The sequence below is a fragment of the Adiantum capillus-veneris genome, chromosome 11, assembly GCF_014529385.1.
Source record: "Adiantum capillus-veneris isolate H3 chromosome 11, ASM1452938v2, whole genome shotgun sequence".
NCBI lineage: Eukaryota > Viridiplantae > Streptophyta > Polypodiopsida > Polypodiales > Pteridaceae > Adiantum > Adiantum capillus-veneris.
The window spans coordinates 81,651,041-81,672,013 of record NC_140941.1 but is presented as its reverse complement, the minus strand read 5'-3'; the positions used below and the strand labels follow the sequence as shown (position 1 = coordinate 81,672,013).

At 40.8% G+C, this 20,973-nt stretch overlaps 1 pseudogene; it reads left to right on the top strand.

The window, feature by feature from the left end:
* LOC147447538 (uncharacterized) overlaps positions 1–19,394 on the top strand; it is a 46,593-nt pseudogene extending 27,199 nt beyond the window's left edge.
* Positions 19,395–20,973: the final 1,579 nt, after the last annotated feature.

Sequence of the window (20,973 nt, the reverse complement as noted above, 5' to 3'; positions counted from 1 at the left end):
ATTCAAACACCTGCTGTAGATGTTATAGATTCTCTTCTTCAAAATCATTGTACACGAGAATGTCGTCAAGGAGAAAAATAACAAACATGCTCAGATATGGTCTCAAGAAACTATCCATAAGTGTCATGGAAGTAGCTAGCGCATTGGGCAATCCGAAGGGCATAACCAAAAATTCATAATGTCCATGCCGTGTCCAGAATCTAGTCTTCGGTATAGCTGCAAGGCTTGTGCGTACTTGATAATATCCTAATAGTAAGTCTATCTTTGTAAAGATACAGGAGTGAGTGAGCTTATCAAATAGTTGTGGACTATGACCTTTGGTTCAAAGTCTGGATAATTTTCCTCAGAATCCAGAGGAACCAAACTACCTAGCTTGCTTCTCCATCTCCTATAGCCATAGCCCAAAACTAATGACTGACGACATAGTTGGTATGAGATAGACATAGAGTTTGGGCTTACTCTACAATTGATATTATCACCAATATGGAAAGTTTCTTTGGTACCCCAACCTTCTCCAAGTACAATATCCAGGTATCATAGAAAGTCTTCTATTAAGACACAACATCCTTGTCCTCTGCAAATCCATTGTTTTGAAACATGCCACAAACACATATATAAGCAAGAACCATTGAACTTTAATCCTTCTTAAAATCCTACCCAAAGACATAGATTTAACACTAGAATGGTAACAGGACACTTTTATGTCCTTGGACACTTTTGTGTCCTGTTAAGTGACCATTTTGCTTGAATTATTTGAAGAGTATGAAAATGAATTTCTAGGTGCTATATATCCACAAAGTTGCCTTATGAGCTGAAAAAAACTTAGCATTGTTTTTTGAGTATCGATCTCACCATTAACCTTACTCTTGCACAACATTTTTGAACCTAAACTGTGAGAAAAAATGGGTCCTGTTTTTGGCCTTTTTTCAATTTTTGGCAACTATACTACTCTAAACTTCATGTTTGTGAGGTCTAGATGGCTAGAGGTTAGGCCTTCATAGTTCTCAACATGTTTTGATGCTTGTATGGAGAGCTAAGTGTTAAAATTGAAAGTTATGACCAATTTATAAGAAATGCATAATCTTGTTTTTTGGCCAAAATTAGCACTTTTATGATTTTTTTGGTGGCTTTCTTGATATCCAAAGTCAATTTTGATTGTGTAAGTGTAATGTATAACATAAAGCTAATCTTCCTTGAGTTTTGGGGGACCTAATATGCTATATAGCATAGTATATGATGATGGTTGATTTTTTTGATTGTTGAAGAATACGATACATTTTAGAGTAGCAAGTATAACTTTCTCAATATTGCTAGTTTCTTAGGCCAATTGTGTGTATTTTGTAGTTAGTAACCATATCTAATCATAGACTACAAACTTGGCTCGATATTGAGTAGTTTTTATGGGTTTCTAGAGGTCATAATGCTAAACCCAGTTTTTTCATGTTTGCTGTATTTAGCACTTTATCATTGCCCCCAAGGTTCCAATTGTAAGAGATCCATTATCCTTTTGACACGCTCCATGGATCCTTTTGAATCTAAAGGCCCAAATGAAACTAAGAAAACATGTATATAGTATCTGTATTGAGCGTGACTATAGAAACTTTGATGATAGGTCCGCAGAATGGCAAAAATGCAACTTTTTTGTACCTTTTTTTTTTTACCAAAAACAAATGAGGTAAAAGCAACCATATGTTTTGGTCACCAACCCATTGAAGTTAACGAGGCATTTTATCTCATGTCCTACAAAAATCCCCAGTCTTACTTATATGCAATCAACCGTAAGAAATTGTTGTTTTGGGAAAAATGTACTGGCCCATCAACTTTGGAGGCTTGTAGTGACCAAGGGATGAGAAAAATTACAAGTTTCTCTTTTTTTCCATATGTATTAGTTATTGAACTATAAGCTCATGAAAGGATTTCTCAAAATGAGTGGATCTACTATGGTTTTGGAATTTTTTCCCAAAACCTTGAAAGGACACTTTTATGTCCTGTTAGGTTACCATTCTAGTGTTAAGGATGTCTGCTTTGATCTTGGATTTGAAGCTTGATATGGTACATGCATCAGGGGCTTCCCAATCAACTAATCTTTTGGTGGGAGCGCGTGACTCATGTGATTCTCCATATGCACCTTCTCTTGATAGAACCCTGTATTCTACAAAATAGACAAACATTTCCGTTTTTTTGTCAAAGGAAGGTGTCTTGTCAGCATACATAACATCTGCAATCCCCTTATGAATTAATTTTCATGTCCCACTTAGGCTCTCCACAGTCTGCCACTCCACAACTGTTGAAGGAAGATAACTAAAATAGAATAAAAAAACGAGAGAGAACAATGGGAGAATATTGAATTCATCGTATCAAATAGATAAGATTTTGTATTCCTTACAGTAAGAATGAAGCATGGGATGTTTATCCTAGTTTAACACCATATCCTTGACCATGTACACATGTTGAACTTTAGCTAGCCAGCCATTATCGGTCACATTGAAGGCAAGAACACGACCTTTCCAATGGGTTTTTATTTTATCTCGCTTGGTTCTCTTCACCTTGTGTACACATTTTCATGAACGAAGCATGCTTACCCACCAGTCATCCACACGAAAAGACATTGGTTTCCAAAGATCGTCCTCTCTAACGTTATCAAAGTCACAAGAAGTTATGTTATGAGAAGGGCGATGTGTAGAAGACGCCATGGAAACTTAGAGATTATAGAAAAAAATGAAAATACATTGACGAAAAGAAGAAAAGGTCTCACAAAATGGATGGAAGGTGAAAAAAGTAGGTGATTTGTCATTAATAACCTTGTTTTTAGAGCCTTCAAACAAAGATTTCGTATCTTTTTGTGAAATATAAAATAGAACAAAAGGTCAGACTTCAATACTTTGAGCTGCAAATTTAATGGGCTTAATCATCGAAAAACCTAAATATAGCAATTTTGGCCAATAGATCAAGAAATTTAGTCGTTCTCAACCAAAATAGGACCATCAAGACCCAAGATAGAGGAGACAAGAGTGCCATACTTTTGTAATACGTGTCAAATGACTACTGAATGCAACCCGAACACAATGCGAGAATATCAATAAACATGTTTCACATAATATCAAAAAAAGTACAAAAAAATTACGCCCTCATAGACTCCATCATTAAGCTGGTCCTCTTAATCCCCTACCTTACTAAATACATCAATCATATGAAGTAAAAGAGGAGATTCCACATACACTATCAAAAGGGAAGTCTTTCTCTGCTCCTACACAAAGAATAAATAATAACCACCATTATGCAGATAGAGTATCACATAAAACAAAAAAGTGTTTATCCCACATCACACACACACAGAACCATGATAGATAGATAGCGGTGGGAGAAGGCCACTGTGTTAAGACATAGTCGAAGGGTTCAAAGAAGGTGGGTTCAATACCCCTTGACTACTCGAAGACATGTTCTAGCCCTTAGGGGCATTTCCCATGTGATTTGGTCAACCTTATGGGACCAGGATGAATCCACCTTAAGGGTTGGACTACCTCCACCATACAGGGGTTGGGTGTGTGCATTGAAATTTCAAGTTGTAGGTATCTCTCCAAAAATAAGGTAGTAGTCTTTGTAGAAGTACCCAGTACAAGAGTTTCTTCTCTGATTGTACATCACTTCTGTATGTACATTATATCAAGATTATGTACAATGAGTGTACAATAAAGTGTTACTTATGTATGTACATTAGATGTAACCCTATGTTCAATAAAGTGTGGCTTCCATATGTACATTATATGCAACGATATGGTCAATAAAAATGTTTGTTTGTATACACAAGCTCAAAACAAGAGTGAGAGTACAATGAAGTGATTCATAGACAACAAGAACATGCAACAATTTATAGACAACAGAATTCTTCAATGAAACCCTCCCTACCATAGAGTACCATACATAGAAAATGTGATATGAATTAGATTTAACAATGCCTATGGGGGGGGGGGGGGGGGGGGGGGGGGGGAGAGAGAGAGAAAGAGAGAGAGAGAGAGAACAACCTGTAGGCTACAATGATGAAGTCCTCCCAAGCATGCATGCATGTGTGTGTGTGTGTGTGTGTACATATACATATGCAAACATGTAGATATATATGCATATACTATACACTAACATATATATCTATATATATCTATATATATCTATACGGATATATCTCTAAGAGAGAGAGACAGAGAGAGAGAGAGAGAGAGAGAGAGAGAGAGAGAGAGAGAGAAACAACCATGATAGATAGATAGCGGTGGGAGAAGGGCACGAGATAAGCATAGCGTAAGGTTTCAAAGGTAGTGGGTTCAATAACCCCTTGACTGTTGAAAGACATGTTCTTGCCCTTAGGGCATTTCCCATGTTGTTTGGCCAACCTTATCCGATTGGGACGACTCCACCTTAAGGGTTGGACTACCTCAACGATATGGGGGTTGGGTGTGTGCGACGTAATTTCAAGTTGTAGGTATCTCTCCAAAAAAAAGATAGTAGTCTTTGTAGAAGTACCCAATACAAGAGTTTCTTCTTTGATTGTATAACACTTTCGTATGCACATTGTATCAAGACTATGTACAATAAAGTATTACTTCTGTACGTACATTAGATGTAACCCTATGTTGAATAAAGTGTTACTTCCATATGTACATTTTATGCATCCCTATGTTCAATAATGTGTTTCTCTGTATACGCAAAATCAAAAGAAGAGTGAAAGTACAAAGAAGTGATTTACAGACAACAAGAACATGCAACAATTTATATATAGACAACTAAATTCTTCAATGAAACCCTCCTTACCATAGAGTGCTATACATAGAAAATATGATCCGAATCAGATTTAGCAATGCCTATTGGAGAGAGAGAGAGAGAGAGAGAGAGAGAGAGAGAGAGAGAGAGAGAGAGAGAGAGAGAACAACCTGTAGGCTGCAGTGATGAAGTCCTCCCAAGCATGCATATATATATATTTATATTTATTTATTTATTTATTTATATAAAAATGTATGTGTGTGTGTATACATATGTGTGTATACATATGTGTGTATACATATACATACATATAGATAGATGTGTACATAGTATACATTGTAACCTATACAATACACACCTCCACCATACGGGCCTTGGGTGTGTGCATTGTAAATTCACTATGGGCTACATAAGGCTATTGACAAGAATTTCCTAATAAAAAGCTTCTTTGAGAAAAATAGAAAGTGACTATTATTTTCAAACATGCAGTGTCACAATACAATATTATGTTTTGCTTTCTAAAAGAAACCTTAGTGTTCTGTTGGGTTAGGGAGACTTTCATTGCTTTCAGTGCATGATGGAGACTTACTTTAAATATTTATTTCACTTTCATTTCATATCGTGACATGTCTTGACTTCTTTTGCATTCTATTGTTTTAGAATATTAAAGTGAAACTTCACTTGCATAATTCTAGTAAATTCTATGGATACACACACACATATATATATTAATGAGTTTTTTTAATTTCACATTTCATTTCACAGCCTCACATGGCTTGACTTTTCTTACATTCTATAACTTAATTCTAGTCAATATTCGGAAAGTCTCTTTTATTAAGCGATCGTCGACTGAGTTTCCTTCCCACAAAGAAGCGAACTAGAAATACTAGCATAAATTAAAAATTTGCAGGAGTTTTGAATTATTTTCTCACATATTTCACAAGTTTTTCTTCCCTTTACCATGGTTTGCAACCAGGTAGTCTCCATTATTTTTGAATTATATTCTCACATATTTCACCAGTGTTTCTTCCTAGTCTCCATTTTCAACTGGCTCAAGGCTAAGCTGAGGCAATCCTTTCTTGAACACTGATTCTACTTAAACTCAACCTAATGATTTTATCACATTCTAATTATTTTAGAAAGCCATCATGATTCTTTCACTTGTTTTGAAAAAAGTGTAACAATGAACTGTTTACAATACATTATATTCCAAAGGCATCAAAAATAATGTTTGACACAAAACTCAATGCCCCTCTTTAAAGATAGAAGTACACAAATATCAACATCCTCTCACAACCGCCTAAAAAAATAATTTAAAATTATCATTAGCTTGTCGTGTGGCATTAATGGACAAGCTTTTTTCAATGGTCCAAATTTGCATCCAAAAATCCACCCTTCACTAAGGACTCCTTATGTAGTCCAAAAAGAGGGTAGCATTCTTTGTAGAAATACCCAATACAAGAGTTTCTTCTCTGATTGTACATTACTTCTGTGTCTACATTATATCAAGACTATACACAATGAGTGTACAATAAAGTGTTACTTATGTATGTACATTAGATGTAACCCCATGTTCAACCCTTTGTTCAATAATGTTTCTAGGTATATGCAAATTCAAAAGCCGAGTGAAAGTATAGAGAAGTGATTTATAGACAACAGAATTCTTCAATGAAACCCTCCCAACCATTGAGTATTATACACAAAAAATACGATCCAAATCAGATTTAGCAACGCCTAAGAGTGAGTGTGTGTGTGTGTGTGTGTGTGTGTGTGTGTGTGTGTGTGTGTGTGTGTGTGTGTGTGTGTGTGTGAGAGAGAGAGAGAGAGAGAGAGAGAGAGAGAGAGAGAGAGAGAGAGAACAACATGTAGGCTATACTGATGAAGTCCTCTTGTCATAATAATCAATATCTAATTCTCCTAAATGATTTTGTGATGTTAAACTGATCATTTAATATGGGGAAGTGCCAGGGGAGAAAAAGCTAGAATATTGGTAAAGCTAGCAGACCGGCCACAGTAGGGATCCAAAGGAGGGAAAATAGGGATCCAAAGGGGAGGGCCATCTGCAAAAGAGAAATGTGCAACAATGGGCTTAAAAGACCCTAAGGTTCAACCCATTAAGACTTCCAAAATGCTAAGATTCCAAAATTCAAAGGTTGTGACCAAAGGTCAAAAGCCTAGGGAAATTGGATGCTTTGTGTGTGTCTTAAAAGTCTTTCTCAAGCCCTACAAAGGAGGGGGTGATCCATGCCACTAAAGGGCACGGGTAGAAAGAGATGGGATCGGCGGCGCAGGTCGAAAGGGGGAATCTCGAGGGGGACTGAGGGTGGAAAAAAATGGGCGCCCATCGCGGCCATGGAGACTCGAACCCTCGTCACCACCATGAGAGCCCAATGCACTAACTGCTATGCCCGCGACGGGGAAGTTGACATATGGGCAAACCGGCAAATGATAATTAAACTTGGACAACCCCCCCTACTTGTCCAAGTTTACTTTTTGGTGTCCTAGTTTTCCCCGACATCCTACGGTTGTGCGCGTCTTGATTTCCGTGTCCGAACTTCGCTGCCGTGGATCCCACCGCTTGGGCTTCATTAAAGTGCCCGTGCCCTTTAGTGCTGGGGGGGGGTGAGCCCAAGAAGTAGGGGATGAGAGATAAACTCACACAGACACACACAAGCTTCCTTTGTACACAAGGGGAAAGAGGGACACATGTCAGCTCCCTAGCCCAGATGCCCACAAGGTGTACTCAAATCCTATTGGATGGCCTTGGAGGTGGACCAATGAGAATTAGGCTAGAGTAAGTCTAGTTTAATTAATTTAAAAACACTTAATAAAAGAACTAATCAGAATTAAGCTCTCTAGAAGACTATTGGACAGTCTCCCTACGGGTCCAATGAGCATTCAATAGCCCCATGGCTTGCCTGGAAAGGGGGACACATGTCAGAAGGCTATCACTTATGCTACTTAATTTCCATTGGCTGAGCCTGGGGAGGTCCAATAGGGAGAGAGCATGAGCAAATAGCAAGGGGAGTCGACCAAGAGAGAGAGGGGGCTGATTTTTCCAAGGCATTATTCACTTACACACTCACACAATCTATGTGTAGAGTAAGAAGACTCTCTCTCTCTCTTCTCAAGCTTTAATCGAAAGCTTATCATCTACTCCAAGCTTGTGAGAAGGGAGGCCTACACCAACAACTCTTGGCTTTGTGATGCAAATCCAACCAAGAGCCAAGCTTCAATGCATGCTCATCTCCTCTACCATGCTAATTACTAAGCTAAGCTATGCTAATATGAGTGATTATGTGAGGAGATGTACATCTTTCTCGTAAGACTACTCCTTCTTCCTCTCAATCTATTCTCATACCCCGCTAGCTCTCACCATCTTCGAAGGTGTGTGAGGTCTTGGGTCTGAGACTGTGAGGGAATTGATGTTGTGTTTGATAAGTGTTTTGTCTAGTGCTTGAAGTTTCCATCTTCATTGCACTAGCTAGTATTGAAGGAACACAAAGAATTGTATTGTAAAATGTCTCTCTTGATGGGAGAAACCATAATACAAAGCCTTTTGGAGGAGGGACCGGCTCCATGCAAATAAGGTCCTCAACTATTGTCAATTGCTTAATTTGTCTCTCTTTTGAAGTATTGTTCATGCTATCTAACTAGGTGTTATGCTTTTGTTGCTCTCTCCACCCAAGCACTCTTGTTATTCTCATTAGGAATCTATTCTAATGAAATGCTCAATATGTACATGCTATTTTCCGCTACATACAAGTTACTAGACCATTAAATGTTACACCTCTCAAGCATGTATATATATATGTGTGTGTGTGTGTGTGTGTGTACATAACATTCACATAGATATAGAAAGATATATATATGTACAATGTACATAGATATAGATATACATGTCACGGTGTATACTATATACATATCTATCTATATATATGTTTTTGTATAAAAAGATACCTTTTTTTGCCTAGCACCCAAGGACCAAGGTCATTCAAATTTGCTTGTTTGACAAGTGTCCCTATGGAACTTGAAAGGGACTTAAAAGTCTTGTGAGTGAATAGAAAGAAATCCTAGCCTTTTGAATGCTACGAGTACAGCCGGTTGCCGAAGGTGGCCTCTCTCTCTCTCTCTCTCTCTCTCTCTCTCTCTCTCTCTCTCTCTCTCGTACATGTGAGCTTTTCTCACTTTTGGCATTTATCATTTAGCTCGCAGACGTTGACACGTGTAAAGTGTACTCTCTCTGCCGTTATAGAATACATATAGATTATGGAAAAGTTCAAAGGTGCATTCTTTTTTTGGCACACTTGATAAAGGCTTTTAGAGAACAAATGAGTACACACTATATGAGAGTTTGATCCCATGATATGAGATATTGGTAAAGGGTCCTTTCATTTAAGGATTTAAAGAAAATAAGAATTTATTAAATTGTTTTATTCTTTTCTACTAATTTGATAAAAAAACATAAAAATATTTTCTTGTTTTGATTTTGTTCCAATAAATTTATTGAAAAGACTAACAAAAAATTATAGAGTATCTTTGTTTTTGTCAAACTCACAATTGTGAGTAGATGTATTGTATTAAACATCAAAAAATGTACAATAGCCTCAAGCTTGTATTGAGCCTTGAGGGGCCGTTTGAGACATCAAAAGGCTTACATAATGCCAAGTAACGGTGAGAAATGACCCACACATCCTTACTTATTGCAAGAGGTCATGATTGTTAGGAAATAAGACGTAGCTAAATAGATAACTGAGTAGATTACTTAATGGAGAGAGATAGATTTCACACACAAGAGATTATAGAGTAGAGAGAGAGAGAGAGAGAGAGAGAGAGAGAGAGTACACACGATATACGTGGTTCACCCAATGTGGGCTACGTCCACGAAAAAGCAGCCACTCAATGGCTTTAGCACTTCAAAAGAAGAAGTAGTTTACAAAGGGATTAAACCCTTGATAGAGCTCCCGCCTTGCTTCACTCTCACCACCTCACACTCACCTTGTTGCATCAACTTCACACTATGAAATGTGTGTAGAAATGGCCTCCTTTTATAGGCCAAAAGGGCTGCCCTCTCTTATGAGAGACAGCCATGTGTAGCCGCCCTTGTGCGAATAAGTCCAAATCGGACCCTCCAATCCGCCCATGTGTGGCCGCCCTTGAGAAGACAAGTCCGCTTTTGAATTCGGCCACCGGCCATTGACTTCCGACCACCGGCCATCGGCCATTGACTACCGGCCACCGGCCAACCGACTGGTTGTTTTCCGACCACTTTCCGGCCGCCGTCCGGCCATAATATTCCGGCGAAAAAGAATATTCTTGCGAAAAAAAAAGTCTCGAGGCCTCCGCCCCCGAGGCCTTTAAAGTTGCCCCTGATTCTTGTATGTGAAAATTTTGGTTTCCGGTGAGTGATTTTCCTTCACGCACGATGGCTTCTCCTCATAATGGGAACCTTACAAATGTGCGCTTTTACCACAGAAAATTACAAGGGTAAATCAGGCTCCATACTTAACAATGATCGCTAGAAATGCATGGCTCCACTGGTCCGAATTTTTCTTTTTCTCCATGGTAATAATCAATTCATTGCTTTCGTGAAAAATGTACTTGAAGCTAGCTACCATGGTGTCATTCTAAAACAATTGACGGTTCTTGGCTTTCCACAGGTAGCAGAATCTAGTAGTTTGGGTGCATATGAGCAACGCATGGCTTTCAGTTACAAGTGAGAGGTTGAAGTTTTACCTTTTTGGCCTGCCCAAAGGGCAAGGGCTATAGAGATGCCTTCTCTTTTTGCTCACTAAAATAGAAAAAAATTAAGTTATATTTTAAAGCATTTTTGATAGGCAAAAAATGATGATTGGTTGAAATAGGATAGTGGGCACTCATTTTAAATGAAGAGTGTGTAACTCTAATGATGGACTGTCAGGACAATGGTAGGACCAGTTCGGGCCAAGGGCCAGGACGGACATGCAGTCAAGGGGGTCCCTATATTTAGAAAGCCAAGGGCGTATATAGGGCATGGATGGGTGGTGATGAGCATGCTCAGTTCCCCTGTCCTTTCACTGGTATCAGAGCTTAAGGAGGGAGCAGCCATGGAGGAGGGGAAGAAGCATGGCCTTCTCTCCCTTTCTCTCTCTCTCTCGATCTCACTCGTGAAGCATGCAACGAAGAAGCATGGCCTCTCTCTTGCTTGGGAGTCTTTTGTCTCTCTCCCTCATTTTCAGCAAGGACATGCATGTGAGTGAACACCGGGGGTGCATAGACTCTTGGCAAAGGGCTGGATCCCGGCCGTGTGCAGGCGCCCTTGGGGGCGGGAGGAGGGTGACAATTGATATGCCCGTGTGCAGGCGCCCTTGGGGCGGGAGGCGGTCGACAGTCAATATGCGCCAAAAGGAGGATTTTGAGTCTCGTTGAGCTTGCGCTACTGTCAGGTTCAACATTCGTTTCTATGGCGACGCAAGATAAGGCCGCTGACTACATCATCTCGCCCCTCCCGTCGACGGCAGAACCTGCGTAGCCTGTGGCGATTACAGTTTCAAACCAAGGCACCCAATTAGGGCACCTTGGACAACCTAATTTTTTTTTTAAGGACGGGTGCCCACATGTCACCATCTGCTCGCAACAATAAACTCGAGCTTGCGGACACCACCAACAGTTTCGGAGATAAACTAGGTAGGCGTGAGGTCAATAGGGTCACACCTCGGAGTTCACAAACAACAAGGGCTTGGAATCGAGGACCCACACTCGAGGTCAATTGTTTTGAAGGCAGTAGACGCACTCATGCCTTTCCCACATTACTCCGCAAGAGGCAAGAAACATGCAAGGCGTGCAAAGTACATCGATCAGGAAAGCGACCAATTTGTCATAGGATCGGAAGATTCGTCCAAATTCCACTGCATAAATTTGACATGCAAGGGAGGTACGCATCTCAAAATGGTTTATAATTTTTGTATTTGACTAAAGTTTTAGGCAAAACATGCACGAATCGTTAACGGTTGCGAGGTTGCTACCAATTGGTACTGTCATCCAATTGCATTCAGGAAACTACAGGCCATGCCTGCAATTGGTACGGTACAGATGTTGGCATGGCCGACTAATTTTTTTATTTTTTTATTCACGCTTTGTTTGTGCCATTACGGTAAAGGTTTCTAAGCCTTTATGGCATTTTTCTCGATAAAGCCACAAATTGGTGGGACTTCCTTTTGGTATACCATCGTCATATGCTACCCGATGGTGTTTCCATCATTCACAACGGAACAAGGCAAACTTACCTAACAAGTAAGGGCAAGATATGCATGGCCTTCTCTCTTGTAAGCCTCCTCGACAACTCCTCTGGCGTTGATGCAAACTGGTCCCCAATTCTTGTTGTTCGTTTTGGCCATGCAATGAGGAGAAGCACGGATCCATGCACTTATGGGCCATCGATATGGTTACCTAACATCTCTTGATATGTCTTGGAGGGGGGAAGCAAAGGATTCCAGAAGGAGGGCTCCATATCTACATATAGGTCCAGGACAAGTAATCCAGCCAAGCAGGTACACAGTAATTACTTTGCAAGTTTTTCTGCTTTTCAGCACATGGGGCCAATTCGACAAGGTCTAATTTCTTTTGCTTTGTAAATTGGCAAGAATATATGTTCGCTATGAGAATAGAAGTATTTATGTGATGCACGGCTTTCATAATTGCTCAATTTTGTATTGAGACTTCGCATGTTTGGCATATGCTATGAGAATTACCAACTTGAAAGGGATTTAACACTATGCTTGCATGATATTTCATTGCATTCCAGATGGGTGTGCATGCCATATGAGAGTGTATATGATACATGTGACAACCCTCTTTTGCTCGTTTGAATTGGCTATGAGTCGGATTCGACCTTCACAAGTTAACGACATCTTAACTTTGCCAGTTACACGTGAAGTAAGGCCACTGCAAGCATTGGAATATCTCCTCATAACTTCCCTACCAGTACCGACGGTGCAAGGCACTTATGATTTTGGCTTTTATGTTTGAGTCGTCACCATATCCAAGGGCTTACAATTCTGCATGCAAGGCATGCTAGCGAGGTGGACTCAATTCTACCGCTTCATGCATTACGGTTTCACTATCACACTAGTAACTCTATCACAAACAAGAGGCAAGGTGCCACTGCAAGCATTCTCATACAATCACGACCCTTGCAAGGAAGGTAGGTCAGGATGTATATGTGTTTTTTTTTTCTGTTGCCTCTCTCGATGAGAGCGTCATATAGACAGACTGTTGTATGCTTATAGGTAAGCTGCAAATTAGGCATAAGATGCCTAAGACCACATCTAGGCACACACTCTAGAAATTTAAAGGAAAGTTCCTCAGCCCAGCATGCTCTTCTTCTCTCTCTTTTTATTTCTATCACGAATGATGAAAACTTTCTAAGAAGCTTTTGACACATGTTTTATTGGGGAGTCAGCACGAGCCAAGGTGCTCTAACTCTCAGCTAGAAATTGGCCAAGATGTCATTCACATTAGTTTTCATCACTTTCTGGATTGAAAACTAATTGCTATACGAGCTAGGAGCCACATACAGGCTGGCTAAGATCCATTGTCCGATTTTGGGTAGGACCCAACTATTGACATTTCTTGGGTGATTGTCTTAGGCTCGAACAGATCTGCCCAATGGAGTATACATCGAATACATCGATGTTCATGGGCGAGCAAGAGTCTTGTCATTACGGATGTCTAGGGTGTATGTTTGCACTACATGTTTTCAGTGCGACACTCAAGTTGAGTTTTTGATAATCTCAACTCACAGCAGCTCATCCCTACAAGGAAGTATAGATGCAACAATCAATTGAGACAGCATGGCTGTCCATACAAGCTAGGCTTTACACGCATGTGCATTGAGGATCACAATTTGATCTATTCCCATTATACTTTCAAGGAAATAATTCCGCAATCTACCACGCGGTAGCGAAAAAATTCAACTTTTCAAGTTGACTCTCATCATTCTGTCCACGGTTAACTAGGTTGGTTACCGTCATCTGCTAGTCGTGCAGTTTCTACAAAGGGTCTTACCAAAGGGTTTGCCTACGTAGATTCTAATCAAAGGGTTTGGATTACAAAGGCAACACCCAGGGTTTTCAGTGCAATGTTGCTTGTTTTTTCACACGTGGATGACATGTTCCTCTGTTTTTGAATACGGGTAAGTGAACATTCAGTTCAATCTCCAAGTACACATCTATTGATTTGGTGTTCTTCCAGTTTTTAGTATGCATTGCTTGTTTTTTGTTGGAATTAGGGTTGCAGAGAAATACACACAGCTTGGAGAAGACGAAGGAAGCTCAAGGCACACGATAGAGAGTGTATTACTTAGTGTGCAATGGAAAGATAGATAGCCCTAGAGTGATGGGCGTATATACAATGCATGGGGGAAAAAACCTCCCAAAGAGGGAAAAAATGCCCCGGCAGTCCTAGTGTGTTCACACACATCACTACCACATGTATATGGTAACAAATCCCCCCTAGAGTGATGCGGTGAACGAGAGCTGGCACATGAGTAAAGGGAAGTGCCATGCCCTAAGGACATGATCAGTCCACAAAGGGGAGTAAGCCCAAAGCTTTGCGGAAAGCTTCAAGATTCTCACGAGACAATGCCTTTGTGAAAAGATCTGCAAGGTTGTCCTGTGTTGGCACATAAGCCAAGTTGATCTCTCCTGCTGAGAGCCTCTCCCTGACATAGTGGTAATGCACCTCAATGTGCTTTGTGCGAGCATGAAAAACTGGGTTCCTCGCAACTGCCAATGCGCTCTGACTGTCAGTGTAGATAGTGTTGGCAGTGTCTGTCCAACACCCAAATCAGCCATAAGGCGTCTGAGCCATACATACTCAATCGTAGCTGTGAAGACTAACCTATACTCAACCTCACAACTCGAAGTGGCCACAGTAGGTTGCTTCTTGCTCAACCATGATATACATGAACTTCCAAGCATGAAACAAAAACCTGATGTGGACACTCGCGTGTCAAAACAACCAGCCCAATCTGAGTCCGAAAAAGCATGTAAGTCTGGCGGCAATGATCCCCCCTTGGGATAAAACAAGCGAAGATGTAAAGTGCCACTAAGGTAGCGGAAAATCCTCTTGACAGCCTGCCAATGCTTAGACCCTGGGCTATGCATAAATCTGCTGACATGTGAGACTACAAACTGAATATCTGGCCTCGTGTTGCATACATAAATGAGGAATCCAACAGCAATTTGGTAAAGAGTGACATCAGCAGGATCGCCAACATCATGTAGACTCAATTTCAAACTTGTTTCCATGGGAGTGGCAATAGGTTTGCAATCCTCAAGTCCAAACTTACATAGCAATGTCTCTATGTAACTTTTTTGACACAAGGCAATACCACCATCACACTGCTTAAACTGTATACCCAAGTAATGATGCAACAACCCTAAATATTTCATCTTGAAAGTAGCATTCAAATCAGCTTTAAATTCAGCAATATGTCTCTCATTTGGTCCAGTGATCAGCAAATCATCAACATAAAGAACCACAATGAGAAGTACATCACCCTCACGCTTTACATACAATGTGCTTTCTGTTGGACTGTTACGAAAGCCTTGTTTGACCAAATGAGTGTCAGCTTTCTCATACCAAGCATGAGAAGATTGCTTCAACCCATACAAAGCCTTCTTACATATGCACACTTTGTCCTCTTGTCCTTTTATGACAAAACCGCGAGGTTGCGTTACATAAACTTCCTTAAATATGTCACCATTCAAGAAAGCAGTAACAATGTCTGATTGATGTACATCCCAACCAAAATGAGCTTCCAATCACATAGAAAACGTACAGTGGTCATACGACAACTGGGAGCAAAAGTCTCTTCATAATCTATGCCTTTTTGCTGTGCATAACCTTTTGCAACAAGTGGAGCCTTATGGCGATCGATCTCACCATCCGGCTTGCGTTTCAACTTGTAAACCCACTTCGTACCAATGGCCTTTTTGCCAAGAGTCAAATCACATAAAGTCCATGTGTCATTTTCTATAAGTGCATCATATTCTGATTGCATGGCAGCCATCCAAATTTCTGAATTCTGTGCTTCATCAAAAGACAGAGGCTCCTCAACATCATGTAAGCTAGACACAGCCAAAGCATAATAATCTGATGCATAAGACAAAGGTGCATCCAATTTACTGTCACGCAAAGTGTGCACTAGAAATTTTGGCATACCTCTAGCCTGCTCATTTTCAGCCCTTTCCTCATCAAGTACATCATGTACATCTGCATCAGTAATAGGCTGATCTAAAACATTTTTAGAAACCCCCATAGGCTGTACATTTTCCTCATTGGAACTTACATTCGTATTTCCACAACTGAAAAGAGGCAACAAAGTGTCATAAATGTCCTGTGAGCTTACATTACTATCTCTAGTACATGACAGCAAGGGTTGAACAGAATCTTTCACAAACACTACATCCCGTGAAACCAGAATACGTTTTGTTTGTGGATGATACAACCTGTATCCTTTGCTTTCAGCACTATAACCAACAAAAATACATTTGACAGCCTTATCATCCAATTTTCTGCGCTGCACTTGTGGCACCAAAGTATATGCCAAACAGCCAAAAACACGCATGTGCTCAATAGAAGGCTTTCTATCATGCCATGCTTCATATGGAGTAATAGACTGCAAAGATTTCGTAGGACACCTGTTAAGTACATAAGTGGCACACATGATGGCATCAAGCCAAAAAGAATGTGGCAAAGCTTGACTTTTGACCATACATCGTGCCATTTTCGTCAGTGACCTATTTTTCCTCTCAGCAACACCATTTTGCTGAGGTGTATAAGGCACTGTACATTGGTGTTTTATCCCACGACTAGCCAAAAATGCATTAAATTCATGAGACATATACTCCCCTGCTCGATCGGAACGGAGGGTGCCCATAGTACATTTCGAGACATTTTCAGCCATAGCCAGAAATTGTTTGAAGCACATAAAAACTTTGGACTTCGCTTTAAGCGGAAATACCCATGCATGCCTGGAGTAATCATCAATGAAAGTCACGAAGTACAGGTAATTGCCCAAGGACAAAGTTTGCATGGGACCACAAACATCACTATGCACAAGCTGCAACCTGCATGTGGCCCAAACTGAACCATCCTTTGGAAATTTAGAACACTGCATCTTACCCAAAATACAGCCTTCACAAACATGTTTGACAAGTGCTTCAAGAGGCGGCAAAGAAGCAACCATATCAGATTTCTGCAAACGCAGCAAACTGGCAAAATTCAGATGACCAAAACGTGCATGCCAAAGTTTTGCATCTGAAATAGCCCTTGAATCCGCAATAGCATTTGAAAAACTTTGTCCACACTTGTCATACAAAGTGAGCTTATACAGCCCACGGCACAAAAGCCCAGATGCAACAATTTCATCACCAAAACCGAGATCATGAACTGTACATCTACCATCCACAAATTTGACAACAAGTCCAAGTCTAGCAAGTGCGAATACAAACAAGAGATTCTTCTTGATCCCGGGTACATAAAGTGCATCAACAAGTGTGAAGGAACTGCCATTAGCAACAGTGAGCACAATCTTTCCAACTCCCTGAACTGGATAAGCGGCATCCTTTCATGGACATGTCTTGAGTTTTTAAATATTAAGGATTTTGGGTTGCCTCTAATGAAAAATACGTGGGTTTAGTTTTGAGCTTTTTGGGGGTTGTTGAAGGATCCAATGTTGTATGTCAGATGTCTTATCAATTTTAAAAAAAGGCAAGGTTGAGACATCTTTTGAGATCTTCCCTTCAGGGAGAATGTCTCTCTCTCTCTCTCTGTGTGTGCACGCGCGCACGCGCGCGCGAGGCCAAGCTCTCTCCCTTTCTTGTTGTTCCAGAACCATCTCGTTCCCCTTCATTGATCTGCTCCGCATGATATCCAGAAAGCTCTCCTTGTCGCTCACCGCCTTCTCTCTCTCTCTCTCTCTCTGGTGGAGGATATGCAGTCTTTCACCATAAACAGAGGCTGGCGCCCTTCTCCAACCACTTCTGGTCCAAGAACACGCATGGCGATGGCAAACAATATGAGCATTGCGCATCGCTCGAGCTGGTGCATGACTTCGTGCACACCATCGTGGGCGGCTTGGGCGGGCATCTAGCTTACCCAATAATTTCTGCCTTCAACCCCATTTTCTTCATCCACCATGCAAATGTGGACCGCCTCCTAGCTCTGTGGCAGTACTACTATCCCCAAGCCTGGATTTCACAAAAGCCGCTAGAGCTCAACAACGAGGACACATATACAGACGTGACAGATAGCAAGGCCAATCCTAGTACACCGCTCATGCCCTTCCGCCTCTCTTCACGGGCGGACAAGTTCATCAACTCGAACCGTCCACCTTGTGGATGCTGGCTGCGGATATTCGTATCCGGAGATCCTCCAGGCCAGGAAGGAAGGCTGGACGCCGGTGCAGATGCTTGCCTAGGTGCTGAAGCTATACGAGCCACCGGAGAACTTCCTACACAGGTGGATGCTGGTGGTGGACAGGATTATTAAGAGGGTATTCAATGGGCCGTTCATCATAAGGGTGTTTATATAGAAGGCGAACGCAATTGCGGCCACGTTGCTGAGCATACCCAACTTTGCAGGGCAGATGGAGGTCTTTGCAAGGGGTCAGGCACAGAGGTGTGCGAATTGTGAGGCGAGGAAGGGTATGAGGGTGTCGCTGGATTTGACGAAGATGATGGTGAGACTAGGATTGGTGATGGCACCAGTGCTGAGCGGGGATCTATTTGGCGACACGTCCACGCCCTCCAATCCGTTCAAGAAGGCAGGGTCGCTCACGCTGGTGTTCATGGACCTTCGGATCCCTTCTTCGCCCTGGGAAGCTGGGAGGGTCCCAAGGTATCGCTCTATTTCTAGCAGGGCATTCCCCGAGAGAACATCATTCAGTATACGGTGTTGGCCGATAACATCAACATCGTGGCCAACACCAGGCACGCCTTCGAGCTTGTCTCCCCACAACTCACTATTTCAAGAGCCATCCAAGACACCATCTCATTAATCAATCTGTTGCACTGATCAATCCTATTGAACATATAGAGGTCGATCTCAGTGAGATAAGTAAGACGGCGGCACAAATCAGAAGGGAGAGGGTCGGAGAAGAAGTTGGAGGGGAGATCTAGATCTTTACAGCTGGAGTTGCATTTGGAGAGGCCCGATGGGAAAGGGCCCCTTGCAAGTCCTGAATTTGGCAAGCGGAGGCTTCATTGGTGCCAGAATTGCACGCCCATGCAGAGAGCCATGCAGGGTTAAGGAGTAGACCCTAGTGGGCCAGAGGTGATGTGAGTGAAAGCTTCCATGCACTTGTTGTTGTGGCATGGTTTGTGCTTTTCGATCTGTGCAACTTTGTTCTCTTTGCTGATAGGCTTCAGTGTGCTATTGTTCGCACTGGCGTAGTGTTTTATTTTGTGCTACGGCCTAGAAGGTGAGGAAAAGCAATATTAGCATTAGCTTTTTATTTTTTGATTTGTGCATGATGTCACTGTTATGTTTTGTGCTCTACTTGTTGGATCCGCATGTCCCTTTGCTAACAGATTTGGGCACTATGTTGCATTCCTATTTGTGTGTGCAGCTAGGAGGGAGAGCTCACATGCGGTGCCAGGCTTCTCCTTCGGCACACCCAAACATCTCTACTATGCATCTCTACGGCCCAATTTTCTTCCCACCCTTGGTTTATCTAGCGATGATTCTCTTTCAATTTTCTATGTCTCCTTAGATCTCATAAGTAGACAACCTAGGAAGTTAGGTTTTTTTAAAACGATCATTCTCTCCTCTCTAAATATCTGTCCCTGCTCTTGCATTATCTCTCAGAAGCATATTTCCAAAATTCCTTTTATGATATGGTTTATTCGCCATTTATTCTTCATCAAGTAGCCAACCTACGAAATTAGGTTATCCCCCAAAAGAATGTTTTTGAAACTCCTTTTATGATATGGTGTATTTGCTATTCTCTCTCTCATAAGTAGCCAACCAACAAAATTAGTTTTTTTTATAAAAATGATCACTACAAAATCAGTTTTTTTTAATAAAAATGACCTCTCTCTCTCTCTCTCTCTCTCTCTCTCTCTCTTAGTAGTAGTAGTAGTAGTAGTAGTATTTTTGTTCTAGTTCTTTTGTACCCAGACAAGGTATCAGATTCACTATTTTGTAACAAATTAGTCTCATAGGTCGTTTTGGCCTTTTGAAGACGTTAATATAAAATTTCATTTCATTTCATCTCTCTCTCTCTCTCTCTCTCTCTCTCTCTCCCCTCTTGTTGCCTTCTATCTCCCAAAAGCGTATTTCTAAAAATCCTCTTATGATAAATCTTTTTGCCATTTAATGGTTATTTAATGTGAATTTTCTTATTAGATGTCGGAAGTACCATATATATATATATATATAATGGGGATATCAACTTATGAAATAATGCCTTTTCAAAATGATTTTTCTTCTCTCTACTTTCTCTCTCACATTCTCTCCCTCAGATTTTCTTCTAGTCTACCCAAAAAATGTATCGCTTAGATGTCCTATGATATGGTCAACTTTCCATTTAATACCTAATTATAGTTGAAATATGATGACTTGTGGTGTCTCTTATTAGGTGGTGAAGTATCATCTATTTATATACATAGGCCAATAGGCTCCATTATTCCATCTTTTCTTGCTTGCATCGGCAAATCCTAGTAGTCATCCATCCTTACCAACACCAAGCACGAGCAAATTCATTTTTAACTCTCCCTCTGTTTAGAAAGAAACATGTGACCTGATGTTCATCAGCAACAACATATTTTAGGATATTTGTTTGTCATCCCATCCTCCTCTCACCTCAATGTCTTTTTCGTGTTGCAAGTTAACACTAGAGAGTTTTTTTGTTGTTAAGTATGCTGAATCCAAGAAATTGGCTCTGTTTGGTCCTTAATAGATCTATCAATGAATGGTTAGCTAAATTTTTTTAATCTTGTCTTCTTGATTTTAAGTTTCTTGTATCCTAACACCTACAGTTTTGCTATGATGTAGATAGTGATACAGAGGTGAAAGATGACCTCTCTAATGCATGCAAATCCAACAAGAGCCTGGGGGAGACACTTCCTTATTTTGTTTTGTTCTGAGTCGTTATGGAGTTGTGTAGTTAATTACCAACAATCGATTGTGTTATTTTGTGTTTCCTTAAAGTTGGAAAAAATCTATGTTGCTCTATCC